The 19,533-nt window shown below is 43.1% G+C and overlaps 1 non-coding gene and 1 pseudogene across 1 annotated transcript; one reads left to right on the plus strand and one right to left on the minus strand.

Annotated features, from left to right (window-relative positions):
• Nucleotides 1-627: 627 nt before the first annotated feature.
• LOC115692665 (uncharacterized) lies at nucleotides 628-7,550 on the minus strand (annotated as a pseudogene).
• LOC115692671 (small nucleolar RNA R71) lies at nucleotides 5,319-5,425 on the plus strand. The gene has a single exon (XR_004007133.1). It is a non-coding gene; the product is annotated as a small nucleolar RNA R71 (small nucleolar RNA).
• Nucleotides 7,551-19,533: the final 11,983 nt, after the last annotated feature.

The raw sequence follows: 19,533 nt of genomic DNA on the forward strand, positions 1-19,533 counted from the left end.
AAGCCATGGTCAAGCATAGCTGATTCGTGATCGACCCTCGATCATCATGTAATCGCGTTGAATCGATCGATTCGCAGGCGACGCAAGAAAAGCACATACTTCACGTGAATGTTCTCTAGATGTACACACTACTAAAAAATTAAGGACTTCTAGTGCTCAGTAAGTGGATCGACATCATCAGAATCAAAATTAACTCACATATCATTCGCAAGTTTGAACAAAATTTAAATTTTCCTAAGAATCGCAAAAATTCACAACAAGGAATGCAAAAAAAAAAAAAAAACAAATTCAGATTTAGCAAAAAAATTTTGAGCAAAAATTTTGTCTCCCCCCAAACTTGAATGAAGCATTGTCCTCAATGTGAAATATAAAAGAAACAAAAGAAAAATAGGAACAAGAAAACTTCCCTTGCTGTCGGATGTGTCCATGGATGGTCTTGATGACTAAACTCCAAAAAGGTGATCCTTCAAGAAAGAAAATTAACCTGGATAAAAAAAAAATAATCATGTTTTTTTTTTTGAAAAAAAATGAACGTAAAAATTAATGAAGAAACATAATAAAAATGCTTGGGTTGCCTCTCAAGAAGCGCTTGCTTTATAGTTTTCAGCCAAACTATCTCAGATGTCGTTATTCTGGAGGATGAAGTTTAATAGTGGTCTTATGCTTGTTGTAACCACCTTCGAAGTAGGGCTTCAAACGTTGACCGTTCACCTTAAATGTGCCTTTGGTGTCATGTGCAACTTCAACTGCTCCGTATGGAAATACCTGTGTGACTGTATAAGGACCAGACCATCGAGAACGTAACTTTCCTGGAAAAAGTTTAAGACGAGAGTTATAAAGTAAAACTTTTTGGCCAATTTCGAACTCTCTTCTGAATATGTGTTTATCATGCCATCTTTTGGTACGCTCCTTGTACATCTTAGCATTTTCATAGGCCTCATTGCGAAATTCCTCCAATTCATTTAGTTGCAACAATCTTCTTTCACCTGCAGACTGCATGTCAAAGTTCAGAAATTTCAATGCCCAATATGCTTTGTGCTCTAATTCCACCGGTAGATGACAAGCCTTCCCAAACACTAGCCTAAAAGGAGACATCCCAATTGGGGTTTTGAATGCTGTCCTATAGGCCCAAAGTGCATCATCAAGTTTCATTGACCAATCTTTCCTAGAGGCATTCACTGTTTTTTCTAAAATTCTCTTGATTTCCCTATTTGAAACCTCTACTTGACCACTAGTCTGAGGATGATAAGGGGTTGCAACCTTATGTGTGACTCCATACTTACTCAAAAGTGCTTCAAACTGTTTGTTGCAAAAGTGTGTCCCCCTATCACTTATGATTGCCCTAGGAGTGCCAAATCGCGTAAAAATATTTTTCTTCAAGAATTTGACAACAGCCTTAACATCATTTTTTGGCAATGCTACAGCTTCTACCCACTTAGACACATACTCCACGGCCACTAAAATGTATAAATTACCATAAGAAGATGTAAAGGGTCCCATGAAATCAATACCCCAAACATCAAATAATTCACACACAATAATGTTGTTTAAAGGCATCTCATTTTTTCTAGAAATATTTCCAGTTCTCTGACACCGGTCACATGAAGCTACAAAGGAGTAAGCATCTTTAAAAAGTGTGGGCCAGTAAAATCCAGATTGTAAAACCTTAGCTGCAGTCTTGGAGGCACCGAAGTGACCACCTGCCTGTCCATCATGGCAATGAAAAAGAATTAGGTATTTCTTCATTGGGAACACATCGCCTAATAACTTGATCAGCACATACCTTAAACAAGAAAGGATCCTCCCAAAAATGGTGTTTAACATCAGAAAAGAATTTCTTCCTTTGTTGATAAGGCAATTCAGAAGGGAGAACCTTACTTACCAAGAAATTAACATAATCAGCATAACAAGGGGTTTCGGTTTTGACAGAGAAAAGTGCCTCATCAGGAAATTCATCTAGGATTGGTCTTTCTTCCACAGGGGCATTCGGCAAGCTAGAGAGATGGTCGGCCACTAAGTTTTCTTTCCCTTTCTTGTCTTTGATTTCCAAGTCAAACTCTTGCAGCAGTAAGATCCACCTAATCAACCTAGGTTTTGAATCTTTCTTTTCAAGCAAATACTTAAGAGCAGAGTGGTTAGTGTAAACAATGACCTTGGAACCAATCAAATAAGAGCGAAATTTATCAAAAGCAAACACTACCGCCAAAAGCTCCTTTTCAGTTGTAGCATAATTCAATTGAGCTCCAGATAGGGTGCGACTTGCATAGTATATGGTTTGAAAAATTCCATTCTTTCTTTGTCCAAGTACGGCTCCAACAGCCGAGTCACTAGCGTCACACATCAACTCGAAAGGCAAATCGCAAGTAGGCACAGTCATGATAGGGGCCGAAATTAACTTCTCCTTCAATGTGTTGAATGCCTGCAAACAATCATCAGAGAAGTCAAATTTAGAATCTTTTTCCAACAATTTAGAAAGGGGTCTAGCAATCTTAGAAAAATCTTTAATGAAACACCTATAAAATCTTGCATGTCCCAAAAATCCTCGAACAAGCCTCACAGAGGTAGGAGGCGGCAGTTTTGAAATAACTTCAATCTTAGCTCGGTCCACCTCAATTCCTCTTATAGAGATCTTATGGCCTAGCACAATCCCTTCCTGCACCATAAAGTGACACTTCTCCCAATTCAAGACAAGGTTAGTCTCCTCACATCTTTGTAACACCAAAGCTAAATTATTCAAGCATGAATCAAAAGATGAGCCAAAAACAGAAAAATCATCCATAAATATCTCAATATATTTTTCCATCATGTCAGAAAAAATAGCCATCATGCATCTTTGAAAAGTAGCAGGCGCATTACAAAGACCAAAAGGCATCCTCCTATAGGCAAAAGTGCCATAGGGACAAGTAAAAATAGTTTTTTCTTGATCCTCAGGTGCAATAGGGATTTGATTATAACCAGAATATCCATCTATAAAGCAGTAAAACTCATGCCCTGCAAGTCTCTCCAATAATTGATCAATAAAAGGCAAAGGAAAGTGATATTTACGGGTGGCATCATTCAATTTTCTATAATCCATGCAAACACGCCATCCAGTAACTGTTCTAGTAGGAATCAATTCATTATCATCATTAGGTTGAACAGTCATACCTCCTTTTTTTGGAACAACTTGCACAGGACTTACCCAAGCACTGTCAGAGATAGGATAGATGATCCCTGCATCAAGTAGCTTAATTACCTCAGCCTTCACCACCTCCTGCATTTTTGGATTGAGCCTCCTTTGGGGTTGGATGATCGGTTTGAATTGCTCTTCCATCAATATTTTATGCATGCATATCGAGGGGCTTATTCCTTTAACATCTGTAATGGTCCATCCTATTGCTCCTTTATGATCTCTCAGGACTCGGAGTAACTTTTCCTCCATCACACCTGTCAAAGAAGAAGAAATAATTACTGGAAGAGAGGATACTCCATCAAGAAAAGCATATTTAAGATGAGATGGTAAAGATTTAAGTTCTAGAATTGGTGGTTCTTCAATAGAGGGTTTCGGTTTCTTCAAATTCGATCCCAATTCTTCGAATTTCGGTGGTCTAAATCTCAGAAGAGGTGGATTTGCTTCCAAAAATTTCGTGTACTGCTCGACCACTATAGCTTTGGCTTCTTCTTTGCTTGGCCAAACCAAGCATGCCTCCAACGAGTCTTCAATTGTGGCTTTACTAAAAATTGATTCCACAAGCCTATCAACTGCATCGACTCTCAAACATTCATTCGGCTCAGCAGGATATTTCATGGCTTTGAACACATCAAAGGTGACTCGGTCATCTTGAACTCTAAGAATTAATTTTCCTTGTTGCACATCAATTAGAGCTCTTCCTGTTGCTAGAAAAGGTCGGCCTAGGATGATCGGGACCTCGAAATCCTCCTCCATCTCCAAGACAATGAAATCTGCAGGAAAAATAAACTTGTCAACCTTAACTAGAACATCCTCCACTATGCCTCTTGGGTATTTGATCGATCGATCGGCTAACTGAAGAGATACGGTGGTAGCTTTTGCTTCCCCCAAACCTAATTTCCTAAAAACAGAATAAGGCATTAGATTAATACTTGCACCTAAATCACACAATGCCTTATCAAAATAAGAATTACCAATAGTACAAGGAATAGTAAAACTCCCTGGATCTTTCAACTTTTGTGGTAACTTATTCTGCAAAATAGCTGAACATTCCTCATTAAACTTCACAGTCTTATAATCTTCCAATTTCCGTTTGTTTGCCAAAATTTCCTTCAAAAATTTCGTATAACTAGGCATCTGGGCTAAGGCATCTGCAAAAGGAATATTAATGTGCAATTTCTTAAAAACATCAAGGAATTTAGAGAACTGCTTATCTATTTTGTGTTGCTGAAGTCTTTCCGGGTATGGAACTGGCGGCACATATGGCTTTGGATTGTCCGAAAATAACTTCCTTCGAGGTGGATCAGCTTTGGAGGGTTCAATTTCGGGTGCGTCGGCTCCGGGTGGTTCGATTTCTTTCTTCTTTCTTGCTGCTTCATTAGACAAATTTCTGCTAACTTCTTTTCCACTCCTCAAGGTGATTGCTTTTGCATTCTCAACTGGATTCTTCTCAGTGTTGCTCGGAAGGGTACCATACGGTCTTTCGGACAAATGGTTAGCTAATCGGCCAACCCGCTTCTCCAAATTTCGAATGGATGCCTCCCGATTTTGGAACCTCACATCAGCACTTTTAATGAAGTCTTGAGTTGTTTGAGCTAGCTTAGTAACCATCTCCTCAAGGTGATTGTGTTGTTTCTCCTCAGGCGGCCTAAATGATGGTGGTGGTGGTCTCGGCCCTTGCTGATTTTGGTTGCTCCAGGAGAAATTCGGGTGGTTTCGCCATCCAAGATTATAGGTGTTTGAATATGGATTGTTCTGGGGAGGCCTGCTAAAATTTCCAACAAAGTTAGTATTTTCAGGAGGATGTGTGAAAGGATTACCTACCTGACATTCGGTGCTAGCATGGCTTCCATTGCAAAATTCACAAGTCGGGCCTTGAATCTTCAACACTAAGTCGATCTTTTTGTTTAAAGCAACAAACTCTGCGGCAATGGTAGTATTGACACCGACTTCATGAATTCCACTCGACTTTCTAGCAGATAGCCTCTCAATCGGCCATTGGTAGCTATTAGCCGCCATCTCCTCCAAAAGATCAAAGGCTTTCTCGGGCGATTTATTGTTCAACGTCCCTCCAGCTGCGGCATCAATGGTAGACCTCAAATTCGGCATCACTCCATTATAGAATGTATGCACTTGCATCCAAACTGGTATGCCATGATGCGGACAATGCCTTAGTAGTTCTTTAAACCTCTCCCAAGCTTCGTACAGAGATTCACCATCCATCTGTACAAAAGAAGTAATATCGTTACGCATCTTGGCAGACTTAGCAGGAGGAAAGTACTTACTAAGGAATTTTTGAGCCATGTCATTCCAAGTCGTGATAGATCCTGTAGGAAGAGAAGTTAACCACGCCTTAGCTTTATCACGCAAGGAAAAAGGGAATAATCTCAATCTAATGGCATCATCAGTAACGCCATTATATTTTATAGTGTCACAAATTTCAAGAAAAGCATCTAAATGGATATTAGGATCATCATTCGACAATCAACTGAATTGGACTGCGTTTTGAAGCATCTGAATTAGGGAAGGCTTAATTTTGAAATTGTTAGCTTGTATGGTTGGCCTCCTAATGCTTGATGTTGATCCTTGAACCGTAGGTGCAGCATAATCCTTCAAAGTCCTCCTTGGATTTTCTTCTCCCTGTTGGTTTTCAGCCATGGTGTTGTTGTTTTGCTCTCGTCGTCGCCTTAGAAAAGTGCACTCAATTTCAGGATCAAACTTCTCAAGTTCTCCCTGTTGGCTTCGAGTCATGCAATATTGCACCCAATTTTTGTACAGAGTCGAATTCCTCTTTCTTCTTTTTTTTTTCTGTAAAATCAAACTAATAAAATTAAAATAAAAAAATAAAAAAATAATGTTAGGCTAAACCAAGAATTGCTCGGTATTAATAGTAATTGATAATTATCAAATCAATCCCCGGCAACGGCGCCAAAAACTTGTTCGTAAAATTCTGCATGTGTCAACGAACGTGTTGAACAAGTAATATAATGATGAGAAGAGTATCGTCCCACAGAGATTGATGATAATAAACCAATTAAATATTAAAAATGGACTAATTCTAAAATTTATCTAACCGATCAAAATATAATTGAGAACAAATAAAAAATTGACAATTTTTAAAAACGAAATTTTTTTAACTAAAGGCAGATAATCAATCAGGTAAAATATGTTAGAGCATCCGATTTCACCATAACCACTAGATATGAATTTCGGATCATTATGCATACAAGAACAATATCAAACATGTGATAGCGGAATTTCCTAGTCTATTTACTATCCTATCTCTAGGTATAACAAACCAACTCAGTTTATCAATTCACTATATTTCTATGTGAATTTAAATAAACATAAGCGCATTAAAATCTGTGAATATTCCCGGTTTACAATGAATCTTTTGGACCACCTTATCACCGAAAGCTACACAAATAACATGGTATATTTCTATCCACATTTAAATCATGGTTATATATTATAAGGAGCAATTGCATATTATCACTTCTCAGTCTCAAACATGCACATCGGATCATTCAAGTGGTGGCCAGTCACCTAAACGCATTAAGCACAATAATATATAACTCACATGAATGAAATTACTTGTAAAGTATAAAAAGCATGAAATTCATATCATCATGGTTAGGCTACATCGTAGCTCTAACAAAGAAAATTAGAACATAATAGAAGAAAAAACGAAAATATAAATTAAACCAAACATCTTGAATCAAAGAACAAGAATTCTGTCACCACTTTTGTCTTCTCTTCAAAATACTTGAAAAACTCTCAGAACACTGAAAACAAAAACGATATAAAAAAACTCCATGTTCCCCCAAATTATCATATTTATATGATAACATCCAAGACTCCTCTCACAAGGCAATTGCTTCTTTTTCGTATAAAATTAGGGAATAAATCGCAGAATTCCCAATGTGATATCCACCTTCTAACTCTTCTCTGGGTTGCATATTCCTTTCCTTCTTTTTGCCATATTTTCCTTATTTTCTCCATATCTCAATATTCTGCATAAACAAGGAAAAATTAAGTAAATAAAAGGAAATCCAGATATATTCTAACAAATATTGCATTATTTATTGCCTAGAGTAGATAAAATAACTCTATTTTTATAGAGTTATCAATATTCCTCTACAACTTCACGTTCATATAGAAAACATAACGTTTTACGCACCGCATTCACAGTACTCTGGTCACTCCAATTTTCTCGAAGTACTTTGATGGTTTTTATCAGTTGTCTTGCCATAACAAAACAATCACGTTGGTGAACAGGGATTCTTGGAGATTGATTACCTTCAGATGACTCCCTGTCAGAGCCCGTGTTAGAGATATTGATCTTCTCTGGTTCTCCATCTTTTTCTGCCCTGGTGAACATTCTCGTGATTCATTTCGATCGTCTGGAACCCTTGATTCATTTCTTTGATTTAGTGGTCAATTTCGGCACCATTGAAGAAATTTTTGGGTTTTGGAAGAGAAAGATGAGATCGTTTAGGGTAAATCGTGTGTTCGGAGATCTTTAAAGTTTCAGAGAGTAGAATGTGTGTTCAGAGAGAGAGCGATAGCGAGAGAGATTAAAAAGAGTTTGAACCGAGAATTGGAATATATCCATTTTTACAAAACTCTCTTTGGAAACTATCAATTGACAGTTAAGGAAAATTTCAGAATTTAAATTCCGAAAAATTTGGGATTTTAATTCCCAAATGGTATCAGTCAAGACAATTTATTTCAAACAATCATATCATACAAAATATATGAGATATACATACCTTTTATAAGATGAGTTGCACGCCAAAACCAAATACTTCAAATATGTGCTTGATCAAATAAGTCATCAGATGTAATGTGAGTTCATACTGCGCAGCTCAATAAAATGGGTTAATAATGTTTAGTTTGTCTCTAATAAGCTCAAAAATTTTCTTTTCTAGAGGTTTTGTAAAAATGTTAGCTAATTGCTATTTTGTGTCTATAAAATGAACATTAATATCTCCTTTTAAAACATGATCACGGATAAAATGATGCTTAATATCAATATGCTTAGCTCTGGAGTACAAAATAGGATTTTTGGTCAAATTGATGGCGCTGGTATTGTCACACTTGATCTCCATAATTGAGTCTTTAATGTTGAATTCTCTCAATTGTTGTTTCATCCAAAGGATTTGAGCACAGCAATTACCAAGTGAGACATATTCTACTTCTGCCATTAAAAGAGCTACAATTTGTTGCTTCTTTGAATACCATGAAACAAGCACGTGTCCTAACAATTGACACATTCCTAAAGTACTTTTCTTGTCAATCTTGCAACCAGCATAATCTGTCACGCCCCGCACCCTACGGTGCGCCACATCCCTACCGCGGTCGATTCAAGTGCGATGTCCCAGGATGCGTCGCCGACCCAAAACCCAAACAACATAGAACAATGCACAGCGGAAGTAATAGACACCCGTACAATATACATCACATAGCCAAGGGTAGCAATGAATAACAACCATCAAAATATACAATTGCATTGATAAGGAGAACATATACAACATTCATTTACAGCCCACGCTCAAAAATCAAAAGCGGGTCAATGGCCACTATTGACAAAAAGGGGTAAGTGGCCTAGGCAGTCAGGGGTGCTAAAACTAGGTGGGGCTCCGGTCAAAAAGGTGCTGGCCCGACCTAACTACGGTCTAATATCTACTCTAGGGCTCCCAGTCTGGGTCAGAGCTCGACGAGTCGGAAGAATTCTCGGACGACTCCGGCTCGGACTCCATGGACTCCAAATCGGTATCGATCCCGGATGACTCTTCGTCTGAACCGTCCTCCTCATGTGCTGCCTCCAGCTCGAGGTCCAGCTCCATCAGTTCTAGCTCATCCTCCGAATCCATCGGCTTCGAATCTGGGTCCCCGTCCTCCGGGTCCTCCTCCATCTCCTCTGGTTCGTCCATCTCCCAAACCTCCGGTCCATGCCCAAAGTCAGCACTAAGGCTCTCCTTAGACGTACGGTCAGGGCTCACCAAATCCCCGTCGGGACACTGAGGGTCAACATCCCCTAACTCGCTAAACGGAACCTCAAAAGGTCGCAGGGGTCCGTAAGTCCCTATATGGTCCCGGATACACCACTATATGTACTTGTGGGCCTGGTCAAGCTGCTCGCCCGTATCAACCAAAACTGTAGATAGATACCTAACATAGAAATCCCAGTTCCTTGCGGGGTACACCATCTCCTCTCGGTCTATCCGGTAAGGGATCCCAAAACGAAAAGGTACTGTGGGCATCTCAAGTCCGGGGGTCTGAAAAATTGGTTTTATACAATAGTGAGAATAAATCTCAGCGAGAAGGTCCCTAAACCTAAACTAGGCTAACTTGCACCTCCTGACGAGCATTAAACAACACACAATTAGAATATGAATGGCTTAGGCCCTCGGGCCCAAATCCAAAACTTACCTAGGCCCTGCAGGTTAGGCACTTATAAATCACAAAAATAACATAGAACTCAATCGCTGCACAATCACACGTCACTTGGTCACAACGTATGTCATGCATATGCTCGTGCTCATACTCGTGCTCATGTCTCATCAATGCACTTCGCACACTTGCACCCTTGCACACTTGCAATTTACCAATTCTCCTCCGACCCGCGTAAAACGCATTAGGTCTATCACTTCGAGATCGATCTCTGGCCCGCGTAAAACGCATCAGGCTCATGACACAAAACCCGCGTAAAACACATCAGGTTGGTCATCTTCCGGTAGTCCGGGCATCGTCCCGCGTAACACGCCTCAGGACGGGTTCAATACCCCATGTAAAACGCATCAGGGCTTTATGTGATCATACATTCACAATCACCGATTATTATCTGAACCCTGCGTAAAACGCATCAGGGCAATTTAGGTGATCACATGCTCATGCCTTTCGTGCACACACGCATAATGCTCATGTTATGCCCATATTCAGTATGCACGTACAAGGCCATAATATCCACACTTGGCATTCGTGAAATTCACACGGGGCACTCAATGTCAATTGGCTATTTATTCCAAACAACGCCACAACATGCTCAAATCCACATTTCAACATGCCCATCCAACACAATAACACGTCCATTTAAGCAACTCAAATCATTCTTGCATGGTACAACATCCATACATATAGTTCACACAATCAGATCAACATGAATTTCTCGCACTCGAGGCCCGCCAAGCTACTCCATTCTTGGTCACACTAGGCATATGACATGGTATCACAGCATTGATCACAACCAATGATAATTCAGCCACCCAGTCAGGCAATCCAAACATTCCCGGTAATTACACAATTAAACCCCAAATTGATCGCTCTTAGACTAATTCAACCCCGATATGGACAGCCACCAAACAGGTCACTCTAAGCCAATATATATCCTCAAAATACTCCGTTAGGCTCCCCAAGACATCACCCAAATCAGCCACCATGAGAACAATTCGAGGCACGCTCAAAACTCTACAATTGAACTCGAACTTAACCGAACTCGGGCCGATTCAATCCAATATTTTCAGCCATCATACAGAACATTCCAGGCCGCTATACCTCAATTAAAAGATCACGCTAGGCCCCTAAGTTAGCCACAATATCAGCCCCTAATTGTCTCCACGAGCTAACCCCTAAATTACCCTAATTAACCCCTAAAACTCATCTAGAAATATAGATTAGCCTAATTAGGGTTTAGGGTTGTACTCACTTGGATTCCTAAGCTCTCAACTAAGCTGGACAGGAGGCGAGGGCGGCTGAACAGCGGCGGTCCCGCGCCGGAATAGTGGCGGCGCGCGACGACGGCAACGGCGACGGTGAGCCTAGGCGGGCTGATCCTCACAGCCAACAGGGAACGAGGTGAGGTGGAGAAGAAAATGGGGCGGTCGAGATGGTGGCGGTGCCAGACGGCGATGGCGCCGGCGTACGGCGGAGGCGGCGAGAGAGCATGGGAGAGAGAGAGACACGGCGAGAGGGAGAGGAGAGGGGGACGAGATAGTGATGGTGGGATGAGGCTGGTGAGGATGGGCGGCCTCGGCGAGCAGCACCGGCGGCGGTGACGGCAGCGCTCCGTCATTGGTGGCGCGCGCGGCCGAGAGAAAGAGGGAGGGAGAGCTCACGGGAGAGGGATAGAGGAGAGGGTGGCCGGTGGCTTGGAGAGGGGGAAATGAGGGGGAGAGAGAGAGATTAGAGAGTGTATAGAGAGAGTGAGATAGTGGGGTTGGTGACCAACTTAGCAACAATGACTATCTTGCCCTCAAACTAAGGGGTAGAGATTAAATCTAAAACAAAAATCTAGGGACATCATGGTCCAAAATTCCAGCATTATTGGGCTGAGATACAACAATATAAAAACCCCAAATAATCTCCAATTAAACCCAAAATTCGGAATATAAGGCTAGGGCACAAGGGCAATTTGGTAATTTTCCGATCTCGGGTAAAATTTCCAATTCTCAGCTCTATTGATGCCAAATATGAGTGGCCACATAAAAATGACGTCGTCCTTGCAAAATAGTCGCGCACGCCCATGAAATTCGACACCGAAGTCCGGACTCAATTCCACAATTGATTTCGCTCAATTTGCGATTTTAACGTCTCTCACTAACGGGCAGCAGTTTAGGGGTTACGCGTATCAACCTAGGGTTACTAGAGTCGTGACGGTCTCGATTTCCCAGAGAACACGAGGTTTTATTGCTAGTTCCGGGGGTCGCGATCGTTCGGAACAAGTTTTGGATCGTTCGCCACGCGTACTCTCGGTCGTGCGGTATCACCCGCGACCCGATCGTACGTCGTTGGCCAAACTGAATCCGTCACTCTCCTTGGATCGACCCACATTGGCACAAAATATTTCCTCGTCGCATCTCGGAATCGGACTCGATTCACGGTCGAGTTCTTGGGTCCACGTACCGTTTTTCCTAATTAGCCATTCCCTAATGGTCAGTATACCGAGAATGATCAGTTCTGGACGAGACTTACTAAAATGAAATGAGGAATATCTATTCTACTAATCCCGAAAGTGGGTCGAATTCAGGACGTTACAATTCTTCCCCCCTTACAAAAATTTCGTCCTCGAAATTTACAATCTAACCCAACTACTCAAATAAATGGGGGTGTTGACGTCGCATTACTTCCTCGCTTTCCCAGGTGGCGCCTTCTGTCCCGTGATGTTCCCAAATAACCTTGACTAATGGGATCGTCTTGTTTCTCAACACCTGTTCCTTTCTGTCCTCGATTCGCACCGGTTTCTCTACGTACGACACCTTATCGTCCACGTCTATCACCTCATGATTCAGCATGTGGGTCGGATCCGGTTCGTACTTCCTCAACATTGCCACGTGGAAGACGTTATGAACTTGTGATAAATTCAGCGGCAAGGCGAGACGATAAGCCAACGTTCCAATCCTTTCCAAAATCTCGAATGGGCCTACATACCTTGGACTCAGCTTTCCTTTCTTGCCAAACCGAGATAGTCCTCTCATTGGCGAAATCTTAAGGAATACATGGTCGCCAACCTGAAACTCCAACGGTCTACGCCTTCGGTCCGCATAACTCTTTTAACGGCTCTGAGCTGTTTTTAGCCTTTCCCGGATAATCTTTAACGTTTCCATCGACTGCTGAACCAACTCTAGACCCGATACACTTTTTTCTCCCACTTCATCCCAACACAAAGGGGTTCTACACGCTCTGCCATACAAGGCCTCAAATGGTCCATATGAATACTTTACTGATAGTTATTATTGTAGGCAAATTCAACTAGGTGCAACTGCTCTTCCCACTTGCCCTGAAAGTCTAATACACAAGCACTTAGCATATCCTCTAAGGTCTTAATAGTCCTCTCAGATTGGCCATCCGTCTGAGGATGATAGGCCATACTGAATTACAACTTCGTTCCCATGGCCAATTGCAGACTTTTCCAAAAATTAGCAGTAAACCGGGGATCACGGTCCGAAGTGATTAATACTGGTACTCTATGAAGACGAACTATCTGACGGACATATAATTCTGCATATCTTTCCAACTCGAAGTCCTTTCGCACAGCCAGAAAGTGCGCTGACTTAGTCAATCTATCAACTATTACCTAAATAGAGTCGTGTCCCCTCTGGCTTCTTGGCAATCCCATTACAAAATTCATTGTAATATGCTCCCATTTCCATTCTGGGATTTCCAACGGTTGCAACATTCCACCAGGTTTACAATGTTGTGCCTTCACTTATTGGCACGTCAGACACTTAGTCACATGTTTGGCCACGTCCACCTTCGTTCCGTTCTACCAATAGTGCTGTCGAAGGTTCTGGTACATCTTCATGCTGCCCGGGTGAATGCTATAATTGCTCCTATGAGCTTCTGATAAAATCTCTTCCTTGAGTTCCAAATCACCGGGCACGCACAGACGTCCTCGAAACTTAAGAATTCCATCCTCGGACACTTGGAAGTTCGGTTTCCTTTTAGTGCCATCCATCTCCAAAATTTTCTGAATCTCAGGGTCCGTAGACTGCAGTGCCTTAATCTTAGTCTGCACCTCTGGTTCAATCCTTAACGTTGCCATCAGGCTGGAAAGGTGTCCTTCCTCGAACTTAAACTCTGAGTCTCGTGCTCCTTCCAATAAAATCCACTCTTTGACCATTAAATGCGCGACGCTTGATTTTCGACTTAAGGCATTCGCTACCCGGTTGGCTTTTCCGGGGTGATATAAAATGTCACAATCATAGTCCTTTAGCAACTCTATCCAATGTCTCTGCCTCATATTTAATTCTTTCTGCGAAAATAGTTATTTGAGGCTCTGATGGTCCGTGTAGATTTGAAACCTTTCTCCACATAAGTAGTGCCTCCAAATCTTAAGTGCGAAAATGATTGCTGCCAGTTCCAAATCATGGGTCGGGTAGTTCATCTCATGAGGCCTTAACTGTCGCGATGCATAAGCAACCACCATTCCATGTTGCATTAGCACGCATCCCAATCCCTTAAGCGAAGCATTACTATAAATCTCATATCCTCCCGGTCCTGAAGGGATCGTCAGCACTGGCGCAATCGTCAATCTTTCCTTCAATTCTTGAAAACTCTCTTCGCACTTTTCCGTCCATTCAAACTTCATTTCGTTCTTAAGCAACTTTGTCAATGGAGTGGCTATCGCTGAGAATCTTTCTACAAATCGCTGGTAATAACCTGCCAGTTCTAAGAAACTCTGAACTTCAGTAACTATCGTTGGTCTCGGCCAATCCATTATTGCCTCAATCTTTACCGGATCCATGGAGATTCCTTCTCCAGAAATTATATGCCCAAGAAATGCTACACGGTTCAGCCAAACTCGCACTTGCTAAACTTAGCATACAGTGCGTGCCCCCTTAACATCCGTAGAACCTTTTCCAAGTGTACCTCATGTTCCTCGGGACTCTTTGAATACACCAAAATGTCATCTATAAAGACAATGACGAACTGATCTAAGAATTCCTTGAATACCTGGTTCATTAAGTCCATGAAGGTAGCAGGGGCATTCGTCAGTCCAAACGGCATCACTGTGAACTCATAGTGTCCATACCTCGTCCTGAATGCCGTCTTTGGGATATCCTCCTTTTGAATCCTTAGCCGATGATACCCTGTCCTTAGGTCAATTTTAAAAAATACCGAGGCTCCTTGTAACTGGTCGAACAGGTCATCAATCCTTAGGAGGGGATACTTATTCTTGATTGTCACTTGATTTAGCTGACGGTAATCTATACATAGCCTCAACGACCCATCCTTCTTCTTGACGAATAATACCGGCGCTCCCCATGGAGACATACTCAGTCGGATAAAACCTTTGTCCAATAGTTCCTGCATCTAAACCTTCAATTCTTTCAACTCCGACAACGACATCGTATAAGGCGACTTCGAGATTGGCTCGGTCCCAAGTGCCAACTCGATAACAAACTCTACTTCTCGCTCTGGTGGCAATCCCGGTAATTCCTGGAGAAAGACATCGGGAAAGTTGTACACCACTGCTATATCCTCTAGCCACACTTCTCCTGCCGTCGAATCGACCGCACTTGCCAGATAACCTTGACAGCCCTCATTCAACAACTTAGTTGCTTCTACTGATGAAACCCAAGGGATCGAGGTTCCTCCTCGACTCCCTACAAATTCGAATCTAGGGTGTCCAGCCAGACTAAACTGGATCACCCTACTACTGCAATCCATCACAGCATTCTGTTTGACTAACCAATCCATGCCCACAATCACATCAAAATTATACATCGGCAAAACAACTAAATCTATCCTGCTTTCTATACCACCGATTACTATTTCACAGTCCGGGTATCCTAACGATATGCATATCTTATCCATTAATGGCGTAGTCACACGTAATCACATTTCTAGCAACAAAGGTTTTAATCCAGCCAAATCAACAAACTGAGCAGATACAAATGAGTGCGATGCTCCCAGATCAAACAAAGCATATGCGACATGATTGCACAGAGAAATCGTACCTGTGACCACGCCTGGCGCATTCTTAATATCCCTTCGCACCATGGCGTACACCCGTCCTTGTGCCGACGACCTGTTCATAATAGCCGGCGGGGGATTCCCAGCCTGATTTCCTATCCGGGGTTGTTGCGGGTGCATCTGAGGTCCTGCGGGGCGCTGCTGGGGACAATTTCTTATCTGGTGGTCCATACTCCCGCACTTGAAGCAAGCCCCAAATCTGTTCTGCTGGTGGTTCGGTTTTCCGATATCTTTCCTAATCGGTGGGATGAATCGTCGGTTTCCTGCCATCGGTTTCTTCCCGAGACGGCGGTTGTCCTTAGCCGGGGCGAACCGCGATCCAGATGCGACTGCCCTTTTCGACTTTTCTCGCTCTATGGCTTCAGCCCGCTCATACATCTCACCATAATCTTGGATATTGAGCGATATCATCTGACTCCTAAGATCCGATTTTAGCCCATCTCGAAATCTCCGAACCTTGTCCTGCGAGTTCTCCACCATTCTAGGTGTAAACCTCGATAATCTGGCGAACTCCACTTTTTACTGATCCACGGTCATCTGCCCTTGGCGGAGTCATATAAATTCAGCCAGTTTTCTTTCCTGGGCACTCTCTGAGAAATACTTTCCATAGAAATTTTCGGTAAAATAAATATGGCCCAAGTCTGAGCGGTGCCTTTCGGAAACATTCTATCCTTGGTGGCCTTCTACCAGTCATTTGCATTGTCCTCAAGCTGATATACCGCCAGTGTCACCCTTTTAGTCTCGGTGCACCTTAGAACATCGAAGGCTTTCTCCAACTCCTCCACCCAACGCGGTGCAGCCTCGGGGTCACCTTTCCCATTGAACTTCGGCGGTTTCAGTTTCAAGAACTGCTCTACCAACTTAGTCATCGGTCTGATCACATTTGCCGATCCCGGAATTGGATTCTCCTGATTCCCATTATTTCCATTGGCTCCATGGGCAGCAGTCACGGCGGCCTCAACAGCAGCAGCAATAGTGGCATTTCTCTCATGGGCAAGCCTATCTCCCAGAATTCCTGCTTCCTCGAGCGCCCTCAAAATCCCATCAACCCTTGGATCCTCTACAGTCCTCACTTGCGGTTCTACACGGTCCTGTTCTCGGCCTCAACCTCTACCTCTACCACGGCCTCGACCTCTACCTTTTCCTTGGCTACTCATCTTCTCAACTCGCACTCTCACCTACCTGATATAATTCCATTCAGGAATTAGAGACCTAAACCAAGCTAAACCGGTCTAAGGTCCTAGGCAGGGAACTTAACACCATAGCAGTCAATCGCTCAGCATGCGATTAAGCATAAATAGCACAAGGTCTCAACCAGGGAGATACACTTACTTACCTCGGGTTCTGCCGCACCTGCACTTTTCGAGTCAGTTCGACAACCAATCAATCAATACACAAACAATCAGGAGGTACATGTAGCATGCAAGGTCTCCCTACTGGCTACCCAAGGTCATCGCTCCTTATTACTCCAGGCTTCAACCTAATTGGGCCGAGCTCACCTTGCTCTGATACCAAATCAAACGGGGATGTCACGCCACGCACCCTACGGCGCGCCACATCCCTACCGCGATCGATTCAAGTGCGACGTCTCAGGACGCGTCGCCGACCCAAAACCCAAACAACAGAGAACAATTCACAGCGAAAGTAACAGACACCTATACAATATACATCACATAACCAAGGGTAGCAATGAATAACAACCATCAAAATATACACTTGCATTGATAAGGAGAACATATACAACATTCATTTACAGCCCACGCTCAAAAATCAAAAGCGGGTCAATGGCCACTATTGACAAAAAGGGGTAAGTAGCCTGGGCGGTCAGGGGTGCTAAAACTAGGTGGGGCTTCGGTCAAAAAGGTGCTGGCCCGACCTAACTACGGTCTAATATTTACTCTAGGGCTCCCAGTCTGGGTCAGAGCTCGACGAGTCGAAAGAATTCTCGGACGATTTCGGCTCGAACTCTATGGACTCCAAATCGGTATCGATCCCGGATGACTCTTCGTCTGAACCGTCCTCCTCATGTACTACTTCCAGCTCAAGGTCCAGCTCCATCGGTTCTGGCTCATCCTCTGAATCCATCGGCTCTAGGTCTGGGTCCCCGTCCTCCGGCTCCTCCTCCATCTGCTCTGGTTCGTCCATCTCCCAAACCTCCGGTCCATGCCCAAAGTCAGCACTAGGGCTCTCCTTAGACGTATGGTCAGGGCTCACCAAATCCCCGTCGGGATACTAAGGGTCAACATCCCCTGACCCGCTAAACGGAACCTCAAAAGATCGCAGGGGTCCGTAAGTCTCTGTATGGTCCCGGATACACCACCCTATGTACTTGTGGGCCTGGTCAAGTTGCTCGCCCGTATCAACCAAAACTGCAGACAGATACCTAACATAGAAATCCCCATTCCCTGCAGGGTACACCGTCTCCTCCCGATCTATCCGGTAAGGGATCCCAAAATGAATAGGTACTGTGGGCATCTCAAGTCCGGGGGTCTGAAAAATTGGTTTTATACAACAGTGAGAATAAATCTCAATGAGTAGGTCCCTAAACCTAAACTAGGCTAATATGCACCTCCTGACGAGCACTAAACAACACACAATTAGAATATGAATGGCTTAGGCCCTTGGACCCAAATCCAAAACTTACCTAGGCCCTGCTGGTTAGGCACTTATAAATCACAATAATAACATAGAACTCAATCGTGGCACAATCACATGTCACTTGGTCACAACGCATGTCATGTATATGCTCGTGCTCATACTCGTGCTCATGTCTCATCAATGCACTTCGCACACTTGCACCCTTGCACACTTGCAATTTACCAATTCTCCTCCAACCCACGTAAAACGCTACAGGTCTGACCCACGTAAAACGCATCAGGTCCATCACTTCGAGATCGATCTCTGGCCCGCGTAAAACGCATCAGGCTCATGACACAAAACCCGCGTAAAACGCATCAGGTTGGTCATCTTCCGGTAGTCTGGGCATCGTTCCGTGTAACACGCCTCAGGACAGGTTTAATACCCCGCGTAAAACGCATCAGGGCTTTATGTGATCATACATTCACAATCACCGATTATTATCTGAACCCCGCGTAAAACGCATCAGGGCAATTTAGGTGATCACATGCTCATGTCTTTCGTGCACACACGTATAATGCTCATGTTATGCTCATATTCAGTATGCACGTACAAGGCCATAATATCCACACTTGGCATTCGTGAACATCACACGGGGCACTCAATGTCAATTGGCTATTTATTCCAAACAGCGCCACAACATGCTCGAATCCACATTTCAACATGCCCAACCAACACAATAGCACGTCCATTTAAGCAACTCAAATCATTCTTGCATGGTACAACATCCACACATATAGTTCACACAATCAGATCAACATGAATTTCTCGCACTCGAGGCCCGCCAAGCTACTCCATTCTTGGTCACACTAGGCATATGACATGGTATCACAACATTGATCACAACCAATGATAATTCAGCCACCCAGTCAGTCAATCCAAACATTCCCGGTAATTACACAATTAACCCCAAATTGATCGCTCTTAGACCAATTCAACCCAGGTATTGACAGCCACCAAATAGGTCACTCTAGGCCAATATATATCCTCAAAATACTCCGTTAGGCTCCCCAAGACATCACCCAAATCAGCCACCATGAGAACAATGCGAGGCACGCTCAAAACTCTACAATTGAACCCGAACTTAACCGAACTCTGGCCGATTCAATCCAATATTTCCAGCCATCATACAGAACATTCCAGGCCACTATACCTCAATTAAAAGATCACGCTAGGCCCCCAAATTAGCCAGAATATTAGCCCCTAACTGCCTCCACGAGCTAACCCCTAAATTACCCTAATTAACCCCT

Source organism: Syzygium oleosum, unplaced genomic scaffold, assembly GCF_021117445.2.
Source record: "Syzygium oleosum isolate NSW1041296 unplaced genomic scaffold, Sole_v2.1 Sole_v2.34, whole genome shotgun sequence".
NCBI lineage: Eukaryota > Viridiplantae > Streptophyta > Magnoliopsida > Myrtales > Myrtaceae > Syzygium > Syzygium oleosum.